This window comes from Urocitellus parryii, unplaced genomic scaffold (genome assembly GCF_045843805.1).
Source record: "Urocitellus parryii isolate mUroPar1 unplaced genomic scaffold, mUroPar1.hap1 Scaffold_37, whole genome shotgun sequence".
Taxonomy (NCBI): domain Eukaryota; kingdom Metazoa; phylum Chordata; class Mammalia; order Rodentia; family Sciuridae; genus Urocitellus; species Urocitellus parryii.
Genome location: NW_027553327.1, coordinates 517,179 through 545,178, shown reverse-complemented (window position 1 = coordinate 545,178; position 28,000 = coordinate 517,179).

Genomic DNA, 28,000 nt, shown 5'->3' with positions numbered 1-28,000 from the left:
ATGTTGAAACAACCCTGCATCCCTAGGATAAATCACACTTGACATACTGCACTATCATTTCAATATGTTTTGTATGTGATTTGCCAGAATTTAATTGAGAATTTTTGCATCTATGTTCATCAGGGATATTGGTGTGGTATTTTCTTTCCATGATGTGTCTTTGTTTGGTTTTGGTATTAGGGTGATATTAGCCTCATAGATGAGTTTGGAAGAGTTCCTTCCTTTTCTATTTTGTGAAATACTTTGACAGTCTTGTAGAACTTGGCTGAGTATTCATCTGGTCCTGGCTTTTCTTAGTTAGTAGGTTTTTGATGGTGTTTTCTATTTCATTACTTCAAATTTATTTGTTTAAACTTTTTGAGGGAGCAATACTGTTTTCAACAATGACTGAACAATTTTACATTTCCGTTTAGAATTTATATCGGCTCCAAAAAAATGAACAACCTCAACTCAATTTATTTTTCATCTATCCTATAGGATTTGAATTAATTCTTCATCTTGTATTTTATTTTTATTTCTCCAGTGCTACTAATATTGAGAATTTTTACATGTGTGGTTGGCCATTTGTTTATCTTCTTTGGAGAAATATCTATTCAAATCTTCAGCCAATTACTTAAAAATTAAATTCTTTTTCTTTTCAGGTGTTCAGTCTAGCTTGAAATACTTCCAAAATATCTGTTCCTATATAGTTCAGTCCCCTTTTATATATTTATGTTCTTACATATGTCATGTGCCTGTTATAATTATTGCTAGGAATTTATCTTTTAAATAGTGAAGAAAGTAGGAAGAGAAGTAACAGATTTTCAAAATGCTGACATTTTTGCTATGAACTGTTGATTTCTCTGTTATTCCTAATGGATGCCAAAATCCATGGTTCTCAATTCTCTTATATAAAATAACATAGAAGTACTTACAACCTAAGTATATCTTCCTGTTAACTTTAATTATCACTAGACTACTTATGCTACTTAATTTAATGTAAATACTGTGTAATCAGTTGCTCTATTGAATTGTGAAAATGAAAAACATCACTATTGTTGAATATAGGTGCAACCATGGTACCTAGAACACATTGGCAACAACTTCATGTTTTAATCTGCCATTGAGTGAATCACACATGAACAATCTATACATACACAAGACCACCAGTGCTGTCATATATATATATATATATATTTACCTTTTATTTCTTTCTATGGCTGCAGTCTAATATCTAGTTTCCCTTCATTTCAGTCTGCAGAACTCCCTTTAAATTTTCTTATACTGGCAACAAACTTGTTCTGTCTTTCTTTATCTGAGAATATAACTTCTTCATTTTTAAAGTAATTTTGGCTGGATAAAGAATTCTGGGTTGATAGCATTTTTAAAAATAGCCCTTTAAATACTACTTTACTGCCTTTTGGACTCCATGGCTTTTTAAAGAGAAATTGACTGTTAATTTTATTGAGATTTCCTTATACATAAACAATCATTTTTTTCTTGCTTCTGAGATTCCCTTATACATAAAAAAATCAGTTTTTCTTGCTCCTTTCAAGATGCTTTTTGTCTTTGTATACAGTTTGAGTGCAATGTGTCTCTGTGTGGATTTCTTTGATATTATTCTGCTTACAGTTTGTCGAACTCCTTAGATGTAATATTGACTTAATTGGGAAAATATTCATCTAATTTGGAAAGTAATTTGCCATTAATTCTTCAAATATTCTTTCTCTGTCTCCTCAATGTCCTGTGAATGCACATGTTTCCTGTCCTACAGCTTACTTAGATTTTGTTTATTTTTCTTCACTATTTCACCTGCTCTTTAGATTGGACCATTGTAATTCTTTGGCCTTCAAGTTCAATGATTTACTATTCTGTTTGTACATATGTGTCATTGAATATCTCCAGTAAACTTTTTAATGTACTTACTGTTTTTCAGCTCCATAATCTCTATTTGATTCATTTTTTATCATTCTCTTTATTTTTTTATTCTCATCCTGTTCTTATATCATCTTACTGATTTATTCTTTTGGTTCTTTGTTCATGCTTTCCTTTATCTCTTTGAGCATATTGAAGACAGCTGTTTTGAAATTGCAGCTAGAAAATTTTCTCATCATTCTAAGAGACATCTTTCTGCAACTTGTATTTTTTCTTCCAATGGGCTGTGCTTTCTGACTTCTTCTATGGTTTTTACTTTTTATTATTGTTAAAAACCAAGGATTTGAATAAAATGATAAGATAAATCTGGGGGTAAGATTGTTTATTCTTATGATTTACTGGTTTTACTTGCTGAGTTCTATAGTTATGAATTTAAGAAACTTCAAAAGTATTTTTTGCAGACTCTAGTCCTGGTCAGGTGTGGTCACTGAAGAATCTGTTCCATTATCTCTCTGATCATCCAGTGACCTGAAAGAGATTTTTTAAATCTCAGTACCAGGAGGAGGGGAATAATTGTTTGATCGTCATACAAGCTTAGTTGTAGGACAACGTAACTGGGACACTTCTTTAATATTAAGCAGGATGCCTATAGCTTTTCTTTTACCTTTATTTCCTATTTGCACAGATCCCATGTATCTGCCAGAGTTATAAATCTAGAGTCTTCTGAGATTTTTTATCTGAATATGCATCAAGTCCTGATCATATGCATATGTATTGCACTCCCTCTTTAGAATCCTTAATCCCATAGAAGACTTGCTCCTTTACCTTCTCCTGCCCTTTGCTGTCCCATCTGCTGTCTGTGGCCTGGATGGTTACATAATGCATGTCTTTAAATGTTTTGACAGATGTTGTTGCTGGTCAGAAAACTGCTCCAGTCCAATGTATGGAGGAAGGAGCAGCAAAACAAAGGATAGCCTCTGCACTAGTACCTATGGGAAATATCAGAGGAGTCAAAATGTGCAAATCTAACATTAAAAAAAAAAAAAAGATTTGCTCCCAAGATGTAGGCTCTTTATTCACCTCACAGATTGTTTCTTTTGCTGTGAAGAAACTTTTTTTAGTTTGAGTCCATCCCATTTATTGATTCTTGGTTGTAATTCTTGTGCTTAGGAGACTTATTAAGAAAGTTGGGGCCTAATCCCACATGATAAAGATTAGGGCCTACTTTTTCTTCTATTAGATACAGGGTCTCTGGTTTTATTCCTAGGTCCTTGATCCACTTTGAGTTGAGTTTTGTGCATGGTGAGAAATAGGGGTTTAATTACATTTTGTTGCATATGGGATTTCAAGTTTTCCCAGCACTATTTGTTGAAGAAGCTATCTTTTTCTCCAATGCATGTTTTTGGCACCTTTGTCTAACATAAATTAATTGTAATTTTGTGGGTTAGTTTCTGTGTCCTCTATTCTGTACCATTGGCCTACCAGTCTGTTTTGCTGACAATACTATGCTGTTTTTGTTACTATTGCTCTGTAGTATAGGTTAAGTTCTAGTATAGTGATGCCACCTGCTTCATTCTTCCTGCTAAGGATTGCTTTAGCTACTCTGGGTCTCTTATTTTTCCTCTATAGTATAGTTTAAGGTCTGGTATAATGATGCCACCTATTTCACTCTTCCTGCTAAGGATTTCTTTAGCTACTTTGGGTCTCTTATTTTTCCAGATGAATTTTGTTGCTGCTTTTTCTATTTCTATGAGAAGTATAATTTGGATTTTGATCAGAATTGCATTAAATCTGTATAGTTCCTTTTGGTAACATAGTCATTTTGTAATATTAATTCTGCCTCTCCAAGAGCAAGGTAGATCTTTCCACTTTCTAAGCTCTTCTTTGAATTCTTTTCCACTTTCTAAGCTCTTCTTTGAATTCTTTCTTTAGGGTTTGTAATTTTTATTACATAAATTTTTCACCTCTTTCATTGATTCCCTAGTATTTATTTATTTATTTTGAGGCTCTTGGGAGCAAATCTTTACCCCTCACACATCAGATAGAGCACTAATCTCTAGGGTATAAAGAATTCAAAAAGCTAAGCACCCCCCAAAAAAATTAATAACCCAATCAGTAAGTGGGCCAAGGACCTGAACAGACACTTCTTAGAAGAGGATATAGAATTAACCAACAAATATATGAAAATGCTCATCATCACTAGCAATTAGAGAAACACAGATCAAAACTACTCTAAGATTTCATCTCACTCCAGTCAGAATGGCAGCTATTATGAAGAAAAACAACAATAAGTGTTGGCAAGGATATGGGGGAAAAGGTGCACTCATACATTGCTGATGGGACTGCAAATTGGTGCAGCCAATATGGAAAGCAGTAGGGAGATTTTTTGGAAAACTGGGAATGGAACCACTATTTGACCCAGCTATCCCTCTCCTCAGTCTATAACCCAAAAACTTAAAAATAGAATACTACAGGGACACAGCCACATCAATGTTTACAGCAGCACAATTCACAATTGGTAAACTGTCCAACCAACCTAAATGCCCTTAAATAGATGAATGGATAGAAAAATGTTGCATTTATACACAATGGAATATTACTCAGCAATAAAAGAGAATAAAATCATGGCATTTCAGGTAAATGGATGGCATGGGAGAAGATAATGCTAAGTGAAGTTAGCCAATTCCAAAAAAACAAATGCCGAATGTTTTCTCTGATATAAGGAAACTGATACATAGTGGGGTAGAGAAGGGGAGCATGGAAGGAATAGAGGAACTCTAGATAGGGCAGAGGGGTGGGAGGAAAAGAGAGGGGGCATGGGGTTAGAAATGATAGTGGAATGTGATGGACATTATTATTCAAAGTACATGTATGAAGACACAAATAGGTGTGAATATACTTTGTATACAACCAGAGATATGGAAAATTGTGGTGTATTTGTGTAATGCAAATTGTAATGCATTCCTCTATCATATATAAATTTAAAAAATTAAAAAATATTTTAAGAACAAAGTTGTTATTAGTGTCCTGACACCAACAAGCTGCATAAGAGATGTGGGAAGCCTTCCAATACTATCACTGTCCTAGAAGATGGAGACTGTGGATGAGAAGGTCGCAACAGTTTTTTACCAAAACTCAGTTTTCTTATCTCTAATGAAGCAGTACTCCTGTTGGTATACGTTTTGGATAAGATACATAAGTTCTGCAAAACTTGTGCTGACCCATTTTTGAGTGTTCCACTCTGTCATTTTCTCTAATGTTACTCTTAATGTCAAACTTCAATATTCAGTGCTGATATAATAGGAGTGCTATTTTTCCCTATATTTAGTATTTATTAGCTTTTATTTTTTTCTAATTCCAATATGTCCAAGTGCTTGGCATATTAATTTTTAATTTCTTTTTCTTTTAACCATTCCTCATGATTTTTTTTCATATTTTGTAATTTTTGCTGTGAGATCTTATTTAGTGTGTGTGAAAGGTTGGGACATATTTATAATGGGATATAGAGAGAAACTGAAGATCTACATTGCCAGGCTTTAGCTTTTGTTTAATTCCTTACCTTACAAATATTGTCTACAGATAAGTAATACAAATTCAAACTTCACATCAATTTACAATACCAGAGTTTAGTTAATCTATGTTAAATTTCATTATTTTTGACCTACAACTTCAGGAGTAGCAAGAAACTTCATTACCCTTTTGAGTCATCAGGCATACTTTTTGCTAGATTTTATAAGCTTGAACAGTCTACAAGAGATGTATAGGAATAGAATAAGGGGAGGGGCAAAACTGGGTAGTGACTGTATAAAGATTCCCTGGTCAGGAATTGACTCAGGTTACAAGACTTCTTTCACATTCCAGAAATTCTGAGGCCTAATGCTGTCTCCTCAGGAATTATAGGTATTTATCATGATCCGAAAGACATGCATGTCCCCTAAAACTGCTCAAAGGATAAGTTGACTGTTACACAATCTTCCAGTTATATGACCAGATAGTTATATGACCTTTCCAACCAACCAGTCTTTATATATATATATATATATATATATATATATATATATATATATATATATATATATATATTGGTTGTTCAAAACCTTACAAGGCTCTTGACATATCATATTTCAGACATTAGTTTCAAGTGAGTTATGAACTCCCATTTTTACCCCAAATACAGATTGCAGAATCACATCAGTTACACATTCACCTTTTTACATAATGCCCTATTAGTAACTGTAGTATTCTGCTACCTTTCCTATCCTCTACTATCCCCCCTCCCCTCCCCTCCCATCTTCTCTCTCTATCCCATCTACTGTAATTCATTTCTCTCCTTGTTTTTTCTTCCAATTCCCCTCACAACCTCTTTTATGTAGTTTTTTATAACAATGAGGGTCTCTTTTCATTTCCATGCAATTCCCTTTTCTCTCTCTTTCCCTCCAATCTTGTGTCTCTGTTTAATATCAATCTTTTCTTCCTGCTCTTCCTCCCTGCTCTATTCTTAGTTGCTCTCATTATATCAAAGAAGACATTTGGTATTTGTTTTTTAGGGATTGGCTGGCTTCACTAAGCATAATCTGCTCTAGTGCCATCCATTTCCCTGCAAATTCCATGAATTTGTCATTTTTTAGAGCTGCATAATACTCCATGGTGTATAACTGCCACATTTTTTAATCCATTCATCCATTGAAGGGCATCTGTTAATTATAAATAAAACTTGTCATTGCTACTTGTAACATAATCTTGATTCCACTCACTTTTTTTTACCATTTTAATTGATATATCCATATCTAATGCATGATATATTCTCATGTAATAGTATACAACTTCCTAATTAGTTTCATAATTTCACTCTTCTCTAAACTATCAAATGTCCAAAAAATCAGAAATATTCTCAAAAAATGTAAAAAGGAGGTGGCGCAACATGTCTGACGGAAGTTCATCTATGGCTTCCCAAAGCAAATGATGAGAGAGAAAATAGAAAATACAAAAAGAACAAGCCAACCAAAGACAAAAAACAAAGTGACATACTTAAATATTAATATAGCAATAAATGCATTAAATATAAATGATATAAACACAGCAAATATAGGCAGAGTTTCAGAAGGAATTTTATAAGTTACCTGAAAATATGCTTGTCTATCAGAAACTCACTTTTACTGTAAAAAACACTAGATATGAATATATAAAAAAGGAACATTGGAAATTTCTTCCTATAATGCTCAGAAAATAATTTAAGGTGTGTTATAATCTTAAAGATAAGTGAGTCAAAATTATAAGTGTTTTGGATGACATCATGTAAAATATGTCTAATTTTAGTGGATTCAAGTATTGCATAAAGCACAAAAAGTATAAATTGATAAATTTTACCTAAACACAATTTAAATGTTTAATTCTAAATTGAAAAGCAACCACAGGAAAAAAATGAAAAAGAAATCTGTATGTTTATATATTCTACACATACCTATATACACAAACACAGATTTATAATACAGATGTGGAAACTTAAAGAATTTGTCCCAAATATGCAAAGAACTGTTACAACTTAATTATAAAAAATAAACAATCTGTTAAAAATGGACACACGACTTGAGCGACAATTCATAAGAAAAGATATATATGGTCATTAGAAACATGTAAAAGCACTCAAACTAATGACCCATTAGGAATATACAAATGAAAACCACAAAGATATACCACTACAAACTTACTACAATGGCTAAAATTTGAAACTATGAGAAATGAGAATTTCATAAGATTGTGGTGCCAAGTGAATCTCTCATGCATTATTGATGGGCCTACAAGCTAAAATTATCAATTTGTAGAAGTGTTTGACAGTTCCTACTATTGATAAATACAGATAAAACATACAGCTAAATAATACATTTTCTAAGCATTCTCCTCCTTGATATCTAAGATGAACTAAGTCATATAAAACACAAATACTTGTAAACAAACATTCAAATATTTTTTATTAATAGCAGCCATAATGGCCAAACACTGGATACAACCTAAATGTTAACCAGCAGGAGAATATATAACCCAAATGTGATATATTCATGTAGTGTGCTATGAACAAAGAAAGCAAACATTGGTATGCACAATGATAGATCACTTTTCAAAAATGGTGGTGGTTGGAGAAAGTTAGACACAAAGTTTCTACTTCATGATCCTATTTATATGAAATTCAATGAATGGCAAATCCAATCTCTAGCACTAAATATCAGAACAATGGGCAAGAATTATTAATTAGAGGGGGCCATGAGAAAAGTTTTCAAGTGATTTCTTTTCTATAACTTGGTTTTTATATGGTTATACACATTTATCAAAATTCATCCTTATTATTCACTTAAGATCTATGTAGCTGTCCATGTATAAATATGTAAAATAGACAAATGTTAAGGGTATTTTTCTATGATACATCATACAGTTTGAAAATAGGCAACCTGAATTTGAATAGTATGCTGCTTCATTGCTAGGAACTTCTCTCTCCTTAGCATCCTTCATATGGACTTTCACTCTCAAGGTTGCCTAATGGTGAACTGATTGTTAATAGAGCTTCAGGAATAATTGTCCTTTTTGTATTAAGAATACAGAATAAAGAGGAAGTTCAAGATGAGGACTCTCAGAGTATAAGCACAATTTTAAGATTTGGGATATATGTTTCAACTAATTACTATCAATTCACATGTCGTTGGACAGTTATCCATAAGTGAGATGAGCAAATACAATTTTAAAAATTTAAGCCCAATGCCACTCTCCACAGCATAGAAGTTCTATTGTTAAAAATAAAGTGGTGAATTGATTTGGGAAAGCAAACACTAGTCTCTATCATCGTCTCTCCACTGAGGCTTATGAATTTTCAGAAGTTGCCTGAAAATCACAGTTTATATATAATGCCTTTCCACCATCTCTAAAGATGATTAACTCCTAAGCCTCTCCAGTTATTACATTCATTTTTGACAAAACAGCCCAAATATATGCTGATATAAAGACCTCTCTGCCATACACAGTTAGAGATCCTCACTTTTTAGTAGCCAATTATTTTATGATATATACATTCTATACAGTAGTTGAAAATAAATCATACGAATACTATAATAGCTTCATTTGGAAAGTGGAGAAGTGAAAAGTTCACAATAGTCACTCGCTCATAGCAAGCATCACCATCTGGGAAGAAATAGCAAACATTCATTTGCTAATTCTTTTTTTTTATTATTATGATTCACATTTGAGCAAAACCAACAAATTGATGAAGAACAGTATGGACAGGACAGATGGTGTTCTGTGTCTTCTGCTATAGGAACAAGTTTTTGTTTTTCTTTCCTTCTCTCAGATCTTAGGTTCCCTTTCTTGAATAAGATCCATGAACCCACCTGCTCTCCTTGTAAGAATATGGTGATTGTTATTCCCCATCTCTCATTCTACTTCAGCTCTGCCCCTAGGTAGTCATACTTAATAAAAAGTGGGTATTGATTTATTTCTATTTAAGTTCTACCTCTGCTTTTGTCCTTTATTTTGAATATCCTCTAATTTGCATTTGATATTTCTTCTATTGACCCAATTAATAATTTGTTTGATGGAACTTATAAAGCAATAACACTTATTTTAAAGAATCAGTATTTTTTTAAACATTCAAAGTAATATCCATTAGTCCAAATTTCCTCCTGGACTCAGATCAAAATCAATCAGTATTTAATAGGATTCACTTTATGTCTTTGATGGGGGCTTTATTTCCTAAATTCACAAAGGTTGATTATTTATTTTTAATATTTTATTTTGAATTATTCCAAGAGAAAGAAAAAAGTTGTTTTCTCCCCATTCTATTAATATTAAATGGGAGACTTGAGAGATCCTTAGCACTACTTAAACTTTTGGATGGACAGGCTTTCTCTCTTAATAATATCAGGTCACTAACATATCTGCAGCATGTCTATGGCAAATGTGCCCTAATTGTGCCATGCTTGTGGTAATGACAGCACATCAAGTAGGCAATAGGAAAACTATTTTGAAATATATTTAGATAAATATTTTAAAGTACCTTATTTCCTCAAGAAATCTTGAGTAAAACAAATCCCAGTGAGAATTTCTTGGCTTTCCTATTAAGGCTATTAATAAATATAGATTCCAGGACAGAGTTGCCTCATGGCTACAATAAGAGTGATTGTACAAGTACAGATTCCTATCGACATCTGGTTGCCCTAATTCTCCTAGTTTTATAGGAATGAATACCTGAAGGAAATTTAAGAGTGCCTGCATATCCCTCAATGATACACTTCATAATGATTTCCATGAAACTAATCCTCTTCCACAATTTCAATTGATTAAAGTCTTTTATTGAAGAAAATTTCTTACTCTCACATTTTGATGCTTCTTTAAAATAAAAGCTTGCCCACTATCCTATCAAATAATTCAGGTTAAATAATTTATAAGTTCAGTTTCTCTCTAAGCAACCAGAAAACTTCTCTAGTCCAATTAAAATGTTTTTTTCAAAATATTCTATAAAATTTTAAATTGCACATTTGTATTTTCAGATAAAATGAAATTTTAATCTATAATATTCATGGATTCTGAAAGAAGGAATTTGAAATTTTCACAAGAGAAGAATGTGAACAGGGTAGGTATGAAGAGAGCCATTTTCCCCTACATAAAGGAAGAGGACAGTTGCCAATTCATACTGCATCTAGGGGTTAAATTAATTTGTCTTCATTTCATAGAAGCAAAAAAGGGTATGGCTTAAAGCAGTTTTTGACAGGGTCATGAATAAGTTGCATCTTTGCTCCATATGGCTGTATTTATTGAGATAGTAAAAATGTTTCCTCAGCAAAGAATTAAAGTAGATTATAATATACTGCAGATCTGTAGATGACTGACATTAAAACTTAAGAAGATACTCTGGAACAAACCTCAAATCACTTGCTTCATATTCTGGGATGTTTACACTCATCCTTTTAATCTGGCTCAAAGTTCTGTATAAGCGTTCAGTTGCAGGTTTTAGAAGCCCATGTCTACCATATGTTTCCTAATATCATAGATGTTCCATTAGGGGGGTCCCAATAACAGAAGGAAAATGGCGATTATAAGAATTATTATGAATTCAAACAATAAGAACCATAATTTCAAAGCTGCAATCAGTTAACATGAGAAATGCAGGGTTGAAATTACAAGAAGGGAATTTTCAAAATGAAGAAGTAAATTAATATTTTTATTAAAAAAGTGCTGGTAGCCAGATTTTAAAAAAATGTAAGTGTTCACAACTTCATTATTATATTATAAAATAGGGCAAAAAAGTTTCCAAAAAAACATACATCAATTAACATAAATTATATTAAACATAAATATTATAATATTTCTAAATGTTTTGCATTTTTTAGTAAATTATGATAAACTTGATAACTGGCATGTGCTTTTGGAGCATGTGCTGACATTGATGGTAATTGACCTGAATTTGGTCTTCGTTATGCCATATCCTTTTTGCTTCTATGAAATGAAAACAAATGAGTTATTTCTGTCAGTAATTCTTCCAGGAAATATCAGAAATGTTGCTTTAAGAATAAAAAGTAGGTAAATTGTAATAATAAAATGGCTTTTATTCTGTTTATAAGGTACTTGACAATATAACTAGTGTATTGAGCCTGTTGATAGTAAAGATCATTTAATCTGCCTGACAACCTCATGATGAATATGGTGCTGTCATATCCATAGCTGAACACATAGTAGGTTATCAATAATCACTATCTGCTACTAATTTGATTTTTAGTGATATTGTGATTGCAACAAATATAAGATTATAACACACCTTCCCCCCCCCCACGTGGGATAAGAGTAAGCCTAGGTCAAAAGTTGTTAGGACCTTCAGAGGATATGAAAAGTATAAATAATATTGAAGTACAAATAAAATCTAAGAAAATGATTTTAAAAGCTTCTTTTTTTCCCTATGTTTTATTTTGCCCTATAGACTTATTTTTGGAGACAGTGGAGAAGAAAGGTTAGAAATTGCCTGGATTTAGTTCCTACCCGGCCATTTACAATTTTGTAATCATAGACAAACTACTTAATCAATCTTTACATTGTGGGGTTCCCTTTTAATACTTGATATCTCTTCTTTCAAGTGTAGGAGAAAAAACAAACTTTTACTCTCCAAAATACAATTCTACTTTCTATTTCTCCATCTTATGGCATTAGAAGGATATAACTGGAAGGTGCAATCGGCTGTGATTCTCGAGCATCCCTTTGCATTCTTGTTCAGTGTTTCAAGACCAGACTGCTTTTCATCTAGATCATTCCACAAGACTGTTTTTGCTGAACAAACCTGAAGGATTATGTAACAAAAAGAAAACTGATTTCATTCACTATAAAACTTTGAAATTTCTAGCTGGATCTTAATGTTACACGTGGAAAATGATTAACTATCATGAGCATCATACCTATGCTCCAAGTACTGTGTTTCTGTGTGAACAAAAGTTCTTTGTCTCTGACTCAAGAATTTTTTTATCTCCATGGAACTTATATATGGCAGACTATCTTGTTAGCTTTTATATAGGGTAAAATTTCATGTTTTCTTACTCTTCATAATTGTTGACAATCACACCTTGTATTAGTCATGGTTCTCTAGAGGGATAGAATCAACAGAAAGTATGATAATAAAAAGGGAATTTATAAGATTGTTTTATGTAACCAGAAGTTGAATAATCCACAATGGCCATCTGTAGGCTGGAGAGCTGGAAGAACCAGTAGCTGCATAGTCTAAGAGGCTGAAGCCCCAGAACAAGAGGGATCAATGGTGCTACCCTCGTCTGAGACAGAAGGCTTCTGGAAACTCCCTGGAGACATCACTGGCAGAACCTGCTTTGGAATACTGAAGAAGCAAGAGTCTGATATCCTCAAGCAAATGAAGCAACAGTCAAGAACCCCTTCGGGAAAAATTGAGCTTGCATCTGGTGCTGCTTCCTTGTTCTTCCAAGCCACCATTCTTTTAGATGGTGCTGCCCACACTTCAGGAGGGTCTCAACTTCAGTTTGTTATTGCATATGACAATGATTCCTAGACACACCCACATTCACACACCCAGAATCCTCTTAATCATAGTCATTTCTCAATTCCATCAAGTTGTCAATTCAAATTAACCATTACACACCCTATGGTGATAGATGTGATATGTTTTTCAAAAACAGGGAGGAAACTCCTTTAACTGACAGAAGATAAACAATGTAAGAGAGATTTCATAAGAGCACATTGCATGACCTCGAAAATTATGGTTGGTCAAAACAGAGACTTTGAGATGTGAAAAGGAGGGGTATGTAAAGTGGGAAAATGTAAAGACATGTAAAGACATGAGAACTTAGGTTTCTGCATGCAAGAACTTTTATCTGTTTTTAAATATGTGGGCGTCAACTCTAAAGTCTCCACACCCACATATTTAAAACAGATAAAAGATCTTGCATGATGACCCATGGCAGGTTATTGCCTTTGGTTAATGCAAAATCCTTTAAGTAAAAACAATTAAAAGACTGATGAGCATTCTTTATTCAGAAATATGCCCTAACTAGTAAAACAGTTGATAAAGCCTGTAATTAATGGTTCATACCTATGATGATGTGATAGGATAATGTCCTATGAATTATTTATTTTAGAGATACAGATTTAGCAACTTTAAAAAATTCGGTAGAAAAAGAAATATGCATCTTCTGCAAATCTATGTAATATCCTAAATACAAACTATTTGCAAACTGATAAGTTTAATCTATGTTAATTATTATGGTATAGACATGAGGTGTTCCCCAAAAGCTCTTGCATAGAACAATGCAAGAAAGTTTAGAGGTGAGATGATTGGGCTTTGAGATCTTTAACCTAAACAGTGCTTTAATCTCCTAATGAGGATTAACTGGGTGGCAACCATAGGCATGTAGAGTGTGGCTGGGGAGGAAGTAGGTTCCTGGGGGTGTGTCTTTTGAGTGTATGCCTTTGGGGTATATATTTATCCTTTTGGAGCAGAGCTCTCTCTGTTCCTGGTGACATGTTCTCAGCTGCTTTCCTCTGCCCCATTCTTCCACCATGATATTCTGCCTCATCTCCAGCATGGAGCAATGGAGTTGGCCATTTAAAGACAGAGACTTCTGAAGCCCTGCACAATGAATACACTTTTCCTCTTCTAAAATTGTTCTTGTCAGGTCTTTTGGTCACAGCAGTGAAAAAAACTGATTACAACTGTATATGAATGGAATAAATATGGTTAGACTAGTTTAAGAATGTATCACAAAATAAGATAAATTAATACAATTGCTCTAAGTCTTATAAAATTAGCAGACAAACTTCACTTCCAAATTAGCATAAGTAGAATAGAAATAATGATTAAGCTTTCATATATAATAGAATGTAATAGTCTATGGCAAGTATATTCTCACTCATATAAGCAAGAGCAGCTGGATAAATTATGAAAATCATAGGTTTAAAGGTGTCTAAACCTCAGAATACATTAAAGAAGGAGAGAATCTTTATAGCTGAGCTGAGCTTTTGTAGCTATCTTCAGAGGTATTTACCAATTCAGGGAAAGGCTAGTTTCTGAAAATTTAGGCCAGACTTAGATCAACAGATATTCCTGGAAGACATAAAGGTGATGTAGTAAGATGGCAGATATTAATTCAATTAATTACATTTATTAACTAGAAAGTGTAATATATAATATATATATAAGCAGAGATAATGCCAAACTATAAACACAAAATAAGAGATATCTGAATAAACCATGGTTCAAAATAATAAATTAAAATCCAAGTATAAGATATATTTCCAATTGAATGATAGTTCAAACATATGAAAATTTGTAGAAAGAAAAAAGTAACAGAGTATGTATTTTTTGAAGAGGAATTACAACATTTAAAAAAAATCAATGATCTAAACATTTATCTTACTAAGGTAAGAGAATAACATATCAAACCTAAAAATTAAAGTAAATTAGGTAAAGAAAAAGAATATAAAAATGATTGCATAAAAAACAAATGTTAAACACAGAATATTAATAAGTAAAAAGTTTGCCTTTCAAAAGAATTGATAAAATCGATAGACCTGAAGCTAAATTGCTTAAGAAAAAAAAAAAAAAAACTTTTAACAATGTTTGCTACTATATCATGGACATAGAAGATAAAATCACAATTGATTTTGCTATTTTAAGAAAGTAATAAGGTAATTAACATGGTAAAAAGGATGACTTTTTTAAACTGCAAATTCAAAGTATGAAATAAATTAGATTTCATAATTTATTATTAGTAAATAAAATTAATTTCAGTTTTAAAATGCTTCTCACAAACAAAAGTATAACACATATATTCTATCAAACTTAGCTTCTGTGTGGAGACAACAGGAATCTTTTGTCTTGTGTGGAACAGATTCTTATGTCTACCAGCCAACTGGACAGGAACACATACACTGGTATATCTAGCTCCAACAATGAGAAATAGCATCTAACAATCAATCTCTAATCATAACTTTAATAACATATAGTATAGCCAAATGGGCCATACAACTAATTCCTCTCCTAATAGGATTAGAAATGGCTGCTGGAGTTGGTACAGGGGTAAGTGTAGGTAGCTAACCTCTCCTATTTTTAGTGTTTATTTATCTGATAACCTATTCAGTTTATTTATCTGAAAAGCATAATTTATCTGTCAAATCAGATAGATTCATTAGTAGTAGTCACTTTCCAAAACAGAAGGGGACTATAAGTGTTAATTGCTGAGAAAGGGAGATTATGTCTCTTCCTGAAGGAAAAATGCAATTTTTATGCAAACCAATCTAGGATTGTTATGGATCCAGCAAAGAAATACCAGTATGCACCTCCAAAATTCAGTAGCAATTGTCAGAGTCATGGGTATGATGGTCAAAATTGTGGAACTGTATGTCTTGGTTATTATGTTCGGCAGGACACCTTTTGATGCTTCTTCTTGTCTTTGTAGTTTGAATCCTGTCTGTTAAACCTACTGAGGCCATCAAACTCCAGCCAGTACCACAGCAAGGCTACAAACTGAAACTTTAATGGGCAGATGAAGTCCAGTGGGAGGACTTTAGGTTAACTGGGGACATGCCCTCAAAAGGTGTTTCTCAAGGTACCCTCAACAGTGTTCTTTAAAGGAAATGCCTGATTCTGTTCCCACCCAACATTCTACCTTCGTGTGTGGAAATGTAATTACTTGCTCCCACCCATGCTCCCACCATTTAGTTGGCTATTATGTGACTCAGCTTAGAGGACCTTCACCATTACTGAGTCACTGCAAGTGCCATTGGGTGCCCTTGGACACCTCAAACTATAAACTAAATAAACCTCTTTTCTTCATGAGTAGCCTGCCTCAGCAATCTATTATAGTGACAAAAAGCTGGCTGATATAGTGCATTGGAAAAAAAAAACTGTGAAATATAATACAATCACAATGGATGGTTATACTGTGAAAATAGTTTGGAAGACATGATATTATAGAGTTCTTCCAAAAGGATTATACTGTCAGTATAATTCCCAAGCAAAATTCTTGAAGGAATATCAGTGAGACTGTATGTGAATGTATATGAGGGGGTGGGACAGTTATTCTAAAACTATGGAAATGCAAAGAATAAAAAAAAATTCAATGCAATCTTGAAAAGCTATGTTTTTGTAAACAAATTGTACACAAAAATGTTTGTCGTAGCTGTATTCATAAATGTCTAAAACTTAGAAGCAATCAAAATGTCATAAAATATATGAATGGGTAAGGAAATATGATACATGCAATACTGGGTATTTTATCACTGTACAGTGTTGAAAATAAATGAGCAATCAAGCTGAGATGACATGGAGGTATCTTAAATGGGTATCCCTACATAGAAAAAATCAGTGGAAAAATCATTGATTAGGTTAAAACTCTCATACGGAAAAGTTTATTTATATGATTTGAGTTATATGTCATTCTGGAAAATAGAAAACTATAAAGGCGATAGAAAGTCAATGATTGCTATGGTTTCAGGGATTGGAGGATAAATACATAGTACAAAAGGGATTTTTAGGATACCAAAATTAATCTGTATAATGCTATGCTTATGGATATAAAACATTATGGGTGCAAAGTGTTTACACTGTGTTTTCAAATTTTATATATCTGAGGAAACTTGGAAAGATGCAGATTATATGTAAGAATATTCAATTGTATAAAAACAGCAAGAAGCAACTGCATTGAGGGATATGGATAATGGGGAGATAATTGACCTATAAAACATTGGAAATGAGTTTAATACTATAAGTGAAAAGAACTGCACATACTGTACTCTAGTTGCTAAAGTTGTTTCTCACAGAAATATGCATTAACAATTCTGTTATTTCTATAGATGTTCATTGTAATAAATAGTCACATGAATGGGTGACAGATGGTGGAGCCTCATTTCTCACTGTTGAAGTGGGAATTTGTAATAAGAGGAGGAAACCAGCATAATATATGTGCATATGAATAGGAATTGAAGATGTCAGGGTAAACTTAGACTTATTATAATATGTTGCATATGGTAACATATATTTTAGATGTGTGTATATACATGGATTAGTATATACATGTACATTTATTGTTTTGACAGCTGAAACAAATTAAGATAAATGTCTGGCAGTATAAACATGCCTCACACTTAGAGCTCAGTTCCAGATAGCATTTTATGATAAAAGGAGCAAGGATTTCTTGAAGATAAGAAATATATCATATAAGAATTGGACATCCAGATTTCTTTCCAACATATAGAATGGAATAGGTGAAGAAAAAGAATGATTTTACAGTACAAAAGTCTGACAAATTTGACAAGCACCACTTTAGACACTTGACCAAGGCCACCATTAATAAGGCCACCATTTGATACTATCTATGTTCAAAATGATGCGATAAATGTAACTTCTTATCTTCATAATCATTCACTTAACATCTGTTTTATTCAGCTTTTTTGTTGCTCTGACCAAAAACAATTAGAGGAGGAAAAGGTTATCTTGAGGATTATGGTTTCAGAGGTTTTTGTCCAAAGACAACCAACTGGTTCCATTACACTATCCCAAGATGTTGCAGAACATCATGGCAGAAGAGTGTGGTAGAGAACAGTGATTCAGGACATGGGCACCAAGCATCAGAGATAGGCTAAGTTCAGTTCACAAATACATACCCCAAAGGCACACACTCCCAATGACCCACTTTCTCCAATTCCCTGCCTAGAGTTGGCACCCAGTTAATCCCTATAAGGGGATTAATACATTGATTAGGTTAAAACTCTCATAACCCAGTCTTTTAATCTTTAAACTTTCTTGCATTGTCTTACATGTAATCTTTGGGGGACACCTAGTATCGAAACTATAACATTATCTTATAACAACAATCTTAGGATAAAAACAAATTTAAACAGAGGTGCACTCTAAAAAAGCACCTATTTGTCTTTGAAAGTGTCAATATCATGAAATTGTAGAAATTGTAAGAAACTGTCATAGTCAAGTGGAACATAAAGATCCATACAGCTATGAGGAGGGGAGGAGAAGGGGAAGAATGAAGAAAGCTTATAGCATTCATAGATCACCATCAAGTGAACCAATATATGCATTATGGAAAAAGACTAAGAGAAAAACAAAAGGGTAGAAAACACATTTAAAGAAATATTGGCTAAAAGTATTTCAATTCTATGGAGAAAAATGAATATCTAGATCCAGGTAAACCAAAGAACCCCAAAATATGTTGACCCCAAAGATATACATACAAATATCCAAAGGGGGCAAACTGAAACTTTTTTGGAAGAAATTGATAATTTTATGACATTAATAGTGGCAGAGATAAGTTAATGGTTTTGATAGTTTTGATAGTTTCATGGGTGCAACTACCTTCAAGTGTATCAATTTGTGTACTTTAAATGACTACAGTTTTTTTGCATGTCAATTATACCTCAACTTAGTTAATAAAACAACCATGGACCTTAGTTAACAATGATGAATGCATATTGGCTTATTAATTACAATAAATGTATCATACTTAAGTCCAACATTCATAATAGGGGAAACTATGTGAAGTGTATATGAGAAGTATATATGAGTTATGTTCTCAATTTTTCTAAAATCTGAAATTTCTAAAAAATATTTTATTTAAAATAAATTTGAAGCCAAATCCTTCATACCTATTTCACATCATTTTTACATAGACAAACTTGCTTCTTTATGACTGTGAGAAGATTCCATTAAGAGGCTGATTGATTTGATAGATATTATAATAAGGTTTTCTCCTCTTGATAGTTGGTGTTTATGATGGTATATAATATTGAACATGTGGTTGTTTATTGATGTTCTTTCAAAGAGGCAGCAGTTTCTAAAGTTGTTTTCATTACAGACTGTCTACCCTGAGAAAAAGTTTGAAGTTTTAAAACTAGTTTATAATATTGAATGAATCTCTTTTAGTGATGTTTATTATGTATGAATGTCAACCAAATAGCATAAAAATCAATAAAGAAGGTTAATTGTGTGTTTTTTCTCCTCTCTATAGAAATATCACAATTCTAAATGTTGCACAGTACTAATTAAATCAACATTATCCAGCTGTCTACAATGTATACATTAATGTGTACATACATGCATCTATCTGCCTAATAGCTCTACCCTACCTATATATTAGATATCAAATACATGAATGGTCACCTATAAAACATTTTAAATAGTGATAAAATAATTAAATGAAAATGCATTTCTGGGTGGTTATTGTAAGTACATATGAATTTATTAATTAAAAAAAAACAATCCTTGAATGTTTATAACATGTATGGCTAAAATTAAGTTTCTTCGCATCCTATTTTCTTGATAGGACTAAAGGCAGTTTGCTTGTTTTTGTTTTGTTCTTGTGATGTACAGAGACCATCATATAGTAGAGTTGGGATAGGAAGTCTTTTATAAAGTATATGGTACTTGTGTGTCACTCTCTCTTGGATAAATAAAACCACCACACCATATTATCAAGTTCCTACAGCATTAATAACTCCAGCATATGCTGTCAGCTCAAAAAGACTGATTGGTGATGGTTTATGAACACTTAAATACCATTCAACTAAATTGGAATATTCTGAGGAACACGTGAGCATTAGCTCGAAGAGATTACCAAGAGAGAAGAGCTTCAATGGTCTCTAGTGCAAATGCCTTGCTAATACTACTTTGTTGGCTACTTTATCTGACTCATTTCCTAAGTTCATCTCTCAAACAAGTTACTGACTATTGGGTCCTTGTCTTGGAATTTGCTCATGGAAACTATGATATATACTTTATGATAGGTACCAGAAGTAAGCCAGCAGGAAGGCAGTGTTAAAGGAAAACATTTGTTAACAAGGATTCCGTGTGTGTGTGTGTGTGTGTGTGTGTGTGTGTTCTGAGCATTGTTAGTTAAACTACAGCTAAAATGTCTGTTATGGTTTGGAATATGAGGTGTTCCCCTAAAGTTTATCTATGAGACAATATAAGAAGGTTTAGAGGAGAAATGATTGGGTTATGAGAGTCTTAACCCGATTAGTGAATTAATTCCCTGATGGGATTAAGGGAGTGGTAGCTGAAGGATGTAGCTGGATAGGGTAGTTCATTGGAGCATGGAGTTTATATTTTGTATCTGGCTAGATATATGTATGCGGATACATGTATGTGTGTAAAATGCATAAATATCCATTTCATATTGGCTTGTTACTACTATTTTCGACTAAAAATATATTGGGATTATATCTATATTAATCAACACTTCAAATTATTCATATTTCAGAATATGATATAATATATTTACTTAGTTACCTACTATAAGGTATTTAGGTCATGTAGTATTTGAATCTTTTGATCATGAGTGGGAATTTTTGTGATAAAATACATAGTTTAAATTATTTCTATAAGATATTTTTATCAAAGGTAGCACATTTTGGTCTTTTAATTAATTGTTCTTCATGAAAAATATACAATTGATATTTTCATCTTGAATATTTGAGAGTGTACTCTCTCTCAGATATAAATCTATACCTGGCTTTATCATTCTTTTAATCATTATCAGTCTAACAAAATAAGTACATATGTCATATATTTATCATATTTATTGAGGAAAATTCTTCTTTTGTGAATTGTTTTGCCTCTCAATGTAAATGCTTGTCTTAAATTCTATCCATATATCATTATAATTACTCTAAGATAGTCCTCACTCTTTTTACACCTTTTCCAAATATTTTTTCTGAATTCTTATTTTTAAAAATATTGTTATTATAATTACTTTTCTTTAATTTTCTTTATATATCTTCCTTCCTTCCTTTGTCCCCTGTTTCTTCTTTTTCAAATTTTCATTGTTTCATTCCATTGTGCTTCTTTCTCTTAAAGATATGATGCTTTAAATTTTTAAATCTATCAATAATTTGTAGATTAATTAATGAAGTTAAATTAGAGACTCCTCAATCTTGTTAAATGATATGAATTTCATTTGTATTTTATTTTAGGATTTTCATGTTTTTACAATTCACTTTTTAATTCATTTTGAGTGTATCATTCTATAGCATTTTTATCCATTTTAAGAGGAAATATTAGAATTACTGATTGTAAAAATACAGTGCTTCTAGTTTGGAAGAGTAGTTTGAGAAAGTAAGTTATGTACATAATCTAAACAATTATTTTTAAATAAGATAAGAGCAGTTATCTCTGTAAGGAAATTATTTTGAAATTTAGATTAATTCCAGTTAGCAAAGTAGGTAGGAAGTTTATGCTATATCTGAAAATGATAAGGCAGAGAGGGATTGATGATGAAGATTGTAAAATGGGTGAATTATAGTTACCAGTAGCAAGGCAGTAGGGTCAAAGGAAAACACCTGTTATCAAGGACTCCATTATTCAATCATGAACATTATTCTGGTAGTAGTGAAAAAATAAACAATTTATAGATCGTTTTTTTTCATGTCATAGATCCCTTGTAGTGCCCTCATTTTTTTCAAGTGTATTAAACATCAACTCAGTGGCAGACCTTCTCAGTTGTATCTTGGATAATGAAGGAATACTTATACACACACAAGGTGAGGCAGCCACAATTGCAGTATTCAGACTATTTGAAGCCTGCTAGATACACCTGAAGCCAGAGTCTGGAATAAAGGTTATACATGACAATATGGACACCTATGTGTTATTTGGCAATCTCCTAAAACACACTGAAATAAACTGTATCATTTGATAGTCAAACAGGTTGTGGCTTGAGAAGCCAGAAAATTGGTGGACACATTGCATGACAGTAAACAGATAAAATACTAGTTAGGTCAAGAGCTTTTCTTTTGCTCTTTGCATGATATATATGTAAAACAGTACACATGCAACTAAATACATTTTAAAATCATTTAATCATGAAAAATACCACTGAAATCTGACTGAATGTATGTTCTATATAAAGACTGATTTGGGGAGAATTTTACTATTTCAATATTCATTTTTTTCCTAAAAAATAGGGCAGGTTCTCTTTCTGTTCATTATTTATTCATATTTCCTGGTGGCATTCTATAATATTTTCAGAGAAGTCCTGCATAGTAAACATTTGTTCTTCATATTTGAGATCTTTGTACATCACTATGAACAAGATTTGTAATTCTGTACACCAGTATTCTATAATACTATAAAGAACATAACTTTTCAAGTTTTATTATATCATTTTGCAACTTAATTAAATCTCTTTTTAGTTGTAATGTATTTCAGTAGATTTGTTTGAATTTTTAGTTATAAAATATTTCTACTGGCAAAAAATGATATTGATGCTTATCCAATTTTTATAGAAATATTTAAATTCTTTGTGCAGACCCTATTTCAATGGCCAAAATAAAAGAAAAATATTGACTGGTACTGGTGATAATAAATAATCTTGTTTTCTTAAAGCTTTTTCTGGTAAAACCTAGAGTGCTTCAACACTTTACAATTTTTTTCTATTGACAACATGTCCTTCTATGGATGTGAAAATCTATTAATTTTCATAATCATTTATTTCATGAAAATAAGGGAGTCTTAAATTTTAATGGCTTTCCTATATTTCATGGAATAATAAGTTTTCCTTGTTAAAAATTGATTAGTAGATTAATACTAAATTATTACTCTTATAGTCTTATTACAACTTTGGGTATCATAGTAATTTAATTAGACATATGGTAATACAGAATTCTTCATTACAGGGTATGGAATACTATGATCAAGGGTCAACATGGTTTTATGGTGACTTTTTTTTATAAGTTCATCAGAATTATGCTGATCTTATAAATTTAATTGAAATATTTCTGTCTTCTGTTTCCAGAAAACCAAATAAATCAATTGAAAGTTATTATAATAGAAATGATTACATTATATAGAACTCTAATTCTTTTCTAGCTCATGTAACCATCTGGCCAGTATTTCTCTAAGAGACAATTTTACAACTTCTTTTTTATCTGTTCAATTTTTAAAACATTTTGAAACAAATTTAGGAATTATTAGTTTTCATAGAAATTTGTTAGGAAAAAAAAAACAGAATCTAAAAACATAGCACTAACATTATAAAACTAAAATTTTGTAAGCCCAACTAATTGGGCTTATTTCTATATGTTCTATTTTTTCCTCTTCATCATTTTTTCAGCTTCAATAATTTTTATTATTTCTTTTAAAATAGTCTGATTTGATCATGAATTTCCACAAAGTCTTCTAATTAAAATTTTTACTCTTATTTTTCTCAACTTAGGTTTTTGACCTTTCAAAGTTTGTTTTATTTCAGATTTTAACACCCTTTTAGATAGATATACAATTCATTTGTTTGATTGTTATGTGTGAAAAACTTCTGTGTTATAATATTTCTTCTATATGCATTTGGATGAAAACCACTTATCACATTTTCCTCCACTTTGTCCACTGAAGAGCTTGAGTTACGTTTGTTTACAATGGTGTTAAATAAACTACATTACTGTTTTTGCCAACACTTGTTCCTGGAAAGTTCCCAGATGTCTTGTGACCTTGATCTTACCATGTTAAATAAAGTAACTTCTGCTCTCTTTTTTCTTTGAAAATATTGTGTTACTATAAGCTACAATTTTCTGAGTGAACATAGAAAACAAAATAGATCATTAGCATCTCTTCAGAAGGAACTCTGTGATTGATAAATTCAGAGCTTTCTGTTTCATTGCCAGGCTTAATCCTGTGATAGAGATTGGATGTGGACATGGGTAGTCGCTAAAGCCACATTTTTTCTTTCTTTTTCTTTTTTTTTTCAAACAGTTATGAGTGACTTGGTTACCAATTACTTCTTTCTATGGCTCATTCTTTTCAATTAGTGACAATTTTTCAGGAGATTTGGCACACCCTTGAACAATAGCTTTTCCAATAGATTCTTTTTCTTGTGTTCTTTTGAGTGTTTTAATTTTAACAGGGAGATTTTGAAAAGATGTCTCAGTACCATGTGATTAACCAAAGATGCATTACATATATCTTATGGATTGCTCATGTGTGAGCATCCTCATATACATTGTAAAAAGAAGTTTTACCAGTATTACTGATAAATATTATATTAAATATCAAATTAATATTTTTCTGATTTTTCTATTTGAGAAAGATCTTTTTTTAAAGAGAAAGCTGTTTGAATATAGTCTGCATTAAAGAAAGAGATACAATTGCTAAAACTGTTTATGCATTTCATATAATGACATATCAGCAAAATGTCTAACAACAGGTTTTAGTCAGCTTTTTTGCAGCTGCAACTGAAGACCTGACCAAGTCAATTGTAGAGGAGGAAAAGTTTATTTGAGGGCTCACAGTTTCAGAAGTCTTAGTCCATAGAAGGCTGTCTCCATTCCTCAGGTGAGGTGAGGCCAAATGTCATGGAGGAAGAGCGTGGCAGAAGGAAGCGGCTCACATCGTGATCAGTAAGCAGAGAAAGACTATGTGATCTAGATACAAAATATATACCCCATAGCCACGAACCCCAGTGAGCCACTTTCTCTAGCCACAACACACCTCCCTCCAGTTACCACTCCATTAATCCCATCAGGGATGAATTTACTGATTAGGTTAAGGCTATAGCCCAATTATTGCTCCTCCAAAACTTCTTGCATGTCTCATATGTGAGCTTTTGGGGGACACTTCACATCCAAATCATAACAACAGTTTATTGAATAAACTATATTGTATATTTAAGCTTATTATAAATTTTACTTGTATAAAATATGCATAATACAATTTATGACCAACAAAATAGCTTTTAATTATTCAATTTAGCCACCAAATCTCACAGAATGCTTTCAACTGTGTTCTGCCAAGGTCCAAGTTTGTAACTAATTTGTGATTGAAATTGTCACTGCTGTAGTTCCAACATGACTGTTAGTTGATTGTGTTTATACACTAATGAGAAAGATGAACATACACAATAAGGGTGTACTTGCACAGGGGCTTCCCTCATTCACTGAAGGAAGTGACTTTATTGAAGTGGCTAATAGTTTTCTAATATTAAAAAAAAAACTTTCCTCAATATTTTTGTGTTATTTATGACATAATAGGTACAGACATCCTGCACCTCTGACCTCAATCTGCATGTTTACAGCTCTCTAGGAAACAAACATCACAGCCAGATAATGAGCACTCTCCTGGCACAGGCAAGTCTCCTCCCCTACATCTTTAAATAGTAAACACAGAAGAGCCATGTTGCACAGTGCTGATAGTTAAACATGAGGGAAGATGCAAAAGAAAAATATGAATGCAAAAAATGTAGGAGTATTTAAAATAATATTCTAGCATTATAGGTTTTCATACAAACATTTTATATACATTTTTCCTTCTAATGTTTTTGCATAGGTGTTATGGATTTTTTTTGTGTAAAACTCAATGATGATTTGTCTGTTTAATGTAAATCAAGTCTCACTAAACTAACATGATTATAATTTTATTTCAGTTTAATAATACAATTGAGGTTCTTTAATGGTTCATTAACTGAGTGAACTAGATTTCAGTGTGAGCCAATCTATTGATGTAGGAATTGATTTACCACGGCATCGATACATAAGTATGGCTTGTAATGTGTGGCCAACATAGCCCTTGATATAACTTTGAATATAACCAACAAAAATATACACTATTTTCTTATATATAGCCAGGTTCATTTTGAGAAAATTTTAATTCAAGATAGTAATGCACTCTTAACTAACTGATCAATAAAAGTCTTTGCCAAATTTAGATTATGCTACAGAATGTTCATTTTAAAAATTTTGTACCTAAGGAGACATTATTGATAGTAAATTTTTAATTTGAATTATCTTTTGATTTTATCTTTTCTCTTTAAAGTAGGATAATTCTCCTTCTTTATCACTAACTTCACAAATTATCTTAATTGTCATGAAAGTATTGCTTCTGCCTGAAGGTAGTTTCCTTATTAGAGATATATATTGTAGATATATAATACAAATTTGAGTAGACTCCACATACCTTATTTTTCTGAAAGTAAAATTAATTGTTATTAGGAAGAAAATCTTTCTTACTACACTTCTACTATATTATATCTTTCAATACCATATTTCTTATAAGACATATCTTTCAAATATTTAAATTGGATTATTAATTTATTCTTACAGCTCAGGGGCAGAGTTTAAATTTATATGCAAATGTCACAACTTCTAAAGGTCTGAATTCATCTAGTTTGTTGAAGTGTGACTTTGCATCACAGATAGTATTCATATAATCTCCTAGAATAGAAATGACTTTCTCCAGTTATTTTTAGTATAGTAATTGAACAGTAACATTTGAATACTTATAAATGTATAAGATCTGCTTTATAATTCCATACATATTTTATACAATAGAGCCTTACAATATGTATTATCATCCACTTTCAAGTTTTTATTATAAATAACACGATTAAGCCAAATAAATATCTCTTTGGATTTACTGTCAAGCACTAATAAAATTAAAATGACAAAATATGCACACAATAATGTGCAGAGGAAAAGAGTATTTTCATACAATCCCTGGTAAGAAATATAATTATACACAAGTTGATTTATCCTTATTTTGAAATAGCTTCAGATATAATAATTGTGCACCCTATGCTAACCTATTTTTAAATAACTATTTATAGAAACATATTCTTCATATGGTGTTTAATAGCCTCTTAGGTTTTCAGAAAGATTGAGAGCAGTTTAATGCCTCTTCTTTCCTAACCTTAATATGATCACACTCTGTTATTAAATCATCCCTAATGGATCTGTTTTTCAGGCTAAGTGCATCCAGATCCTTTTTTTCATAATAAATTTTTTTTCCTGCAGGTCAAATTGTCTCAACTACTTGGCTATAGAACCATTCCAGGGCAGAACTAGGTCCTATTTATCATCACTGTGTCTCTCATAACTCATACCATCCTCTACACTTATAGTAGACACTCAATAACTATTTTTAGAATGAAAGATTTCCAAATCAAACTTAGTACATTGCTTAGCTCTAATCATGCAGCATGAAAGGTATTTGAGATAAATATAATTTAATAGTATATTGCAACTGAGAAAATTTCAAATATGGACAGAGCATGTTTATAAAGAAATTGATAAATGTAGTTGTAGAAAGATGAAAGGTGAGACATATGCAATCAGGAGAGAGAATTTGAGGTAGAGGAATTGCAATATTCAGCACCCTGGAGGTTCAACATAGGCATTAGTTTTCCAAGAATATACATAATTTAGTATTTAGAGACATCTAAGCTGAAGGAGAGTTATTTGGGTGTAGACAAGAATATGGCATGGAAACATTTAGCTGGTCACTTGTTCATACAATATTAAGGATATATTATACATCCATGTCTCCACTGCAATGAAATGCCACCTGTGTTTTGAAATCAAATTTTTATGTATTTGGTTCTATATTGTGGACTTTGAATTAAGTTCAATTGTCTGTCTATTCCTATACTATTTGGAATGCATTAATTCATCTAGATTTATACTTAATTTGACTAGCCTGTATGGTGAATTTTCTTTTCTCAGGAATTTACTATATGAGCTGGGCATGGTGTGGCACACATCCGTAATCCCAGTGACTTGGGAGCCTGAGGCAGCAGGATGGCAAGTTCAAAGCAATGGTGAGGTGCTTACCAACTCAGTGAGACCCTGTCTCTAAATAAAATACAAAATAGCTATGGGGACATGA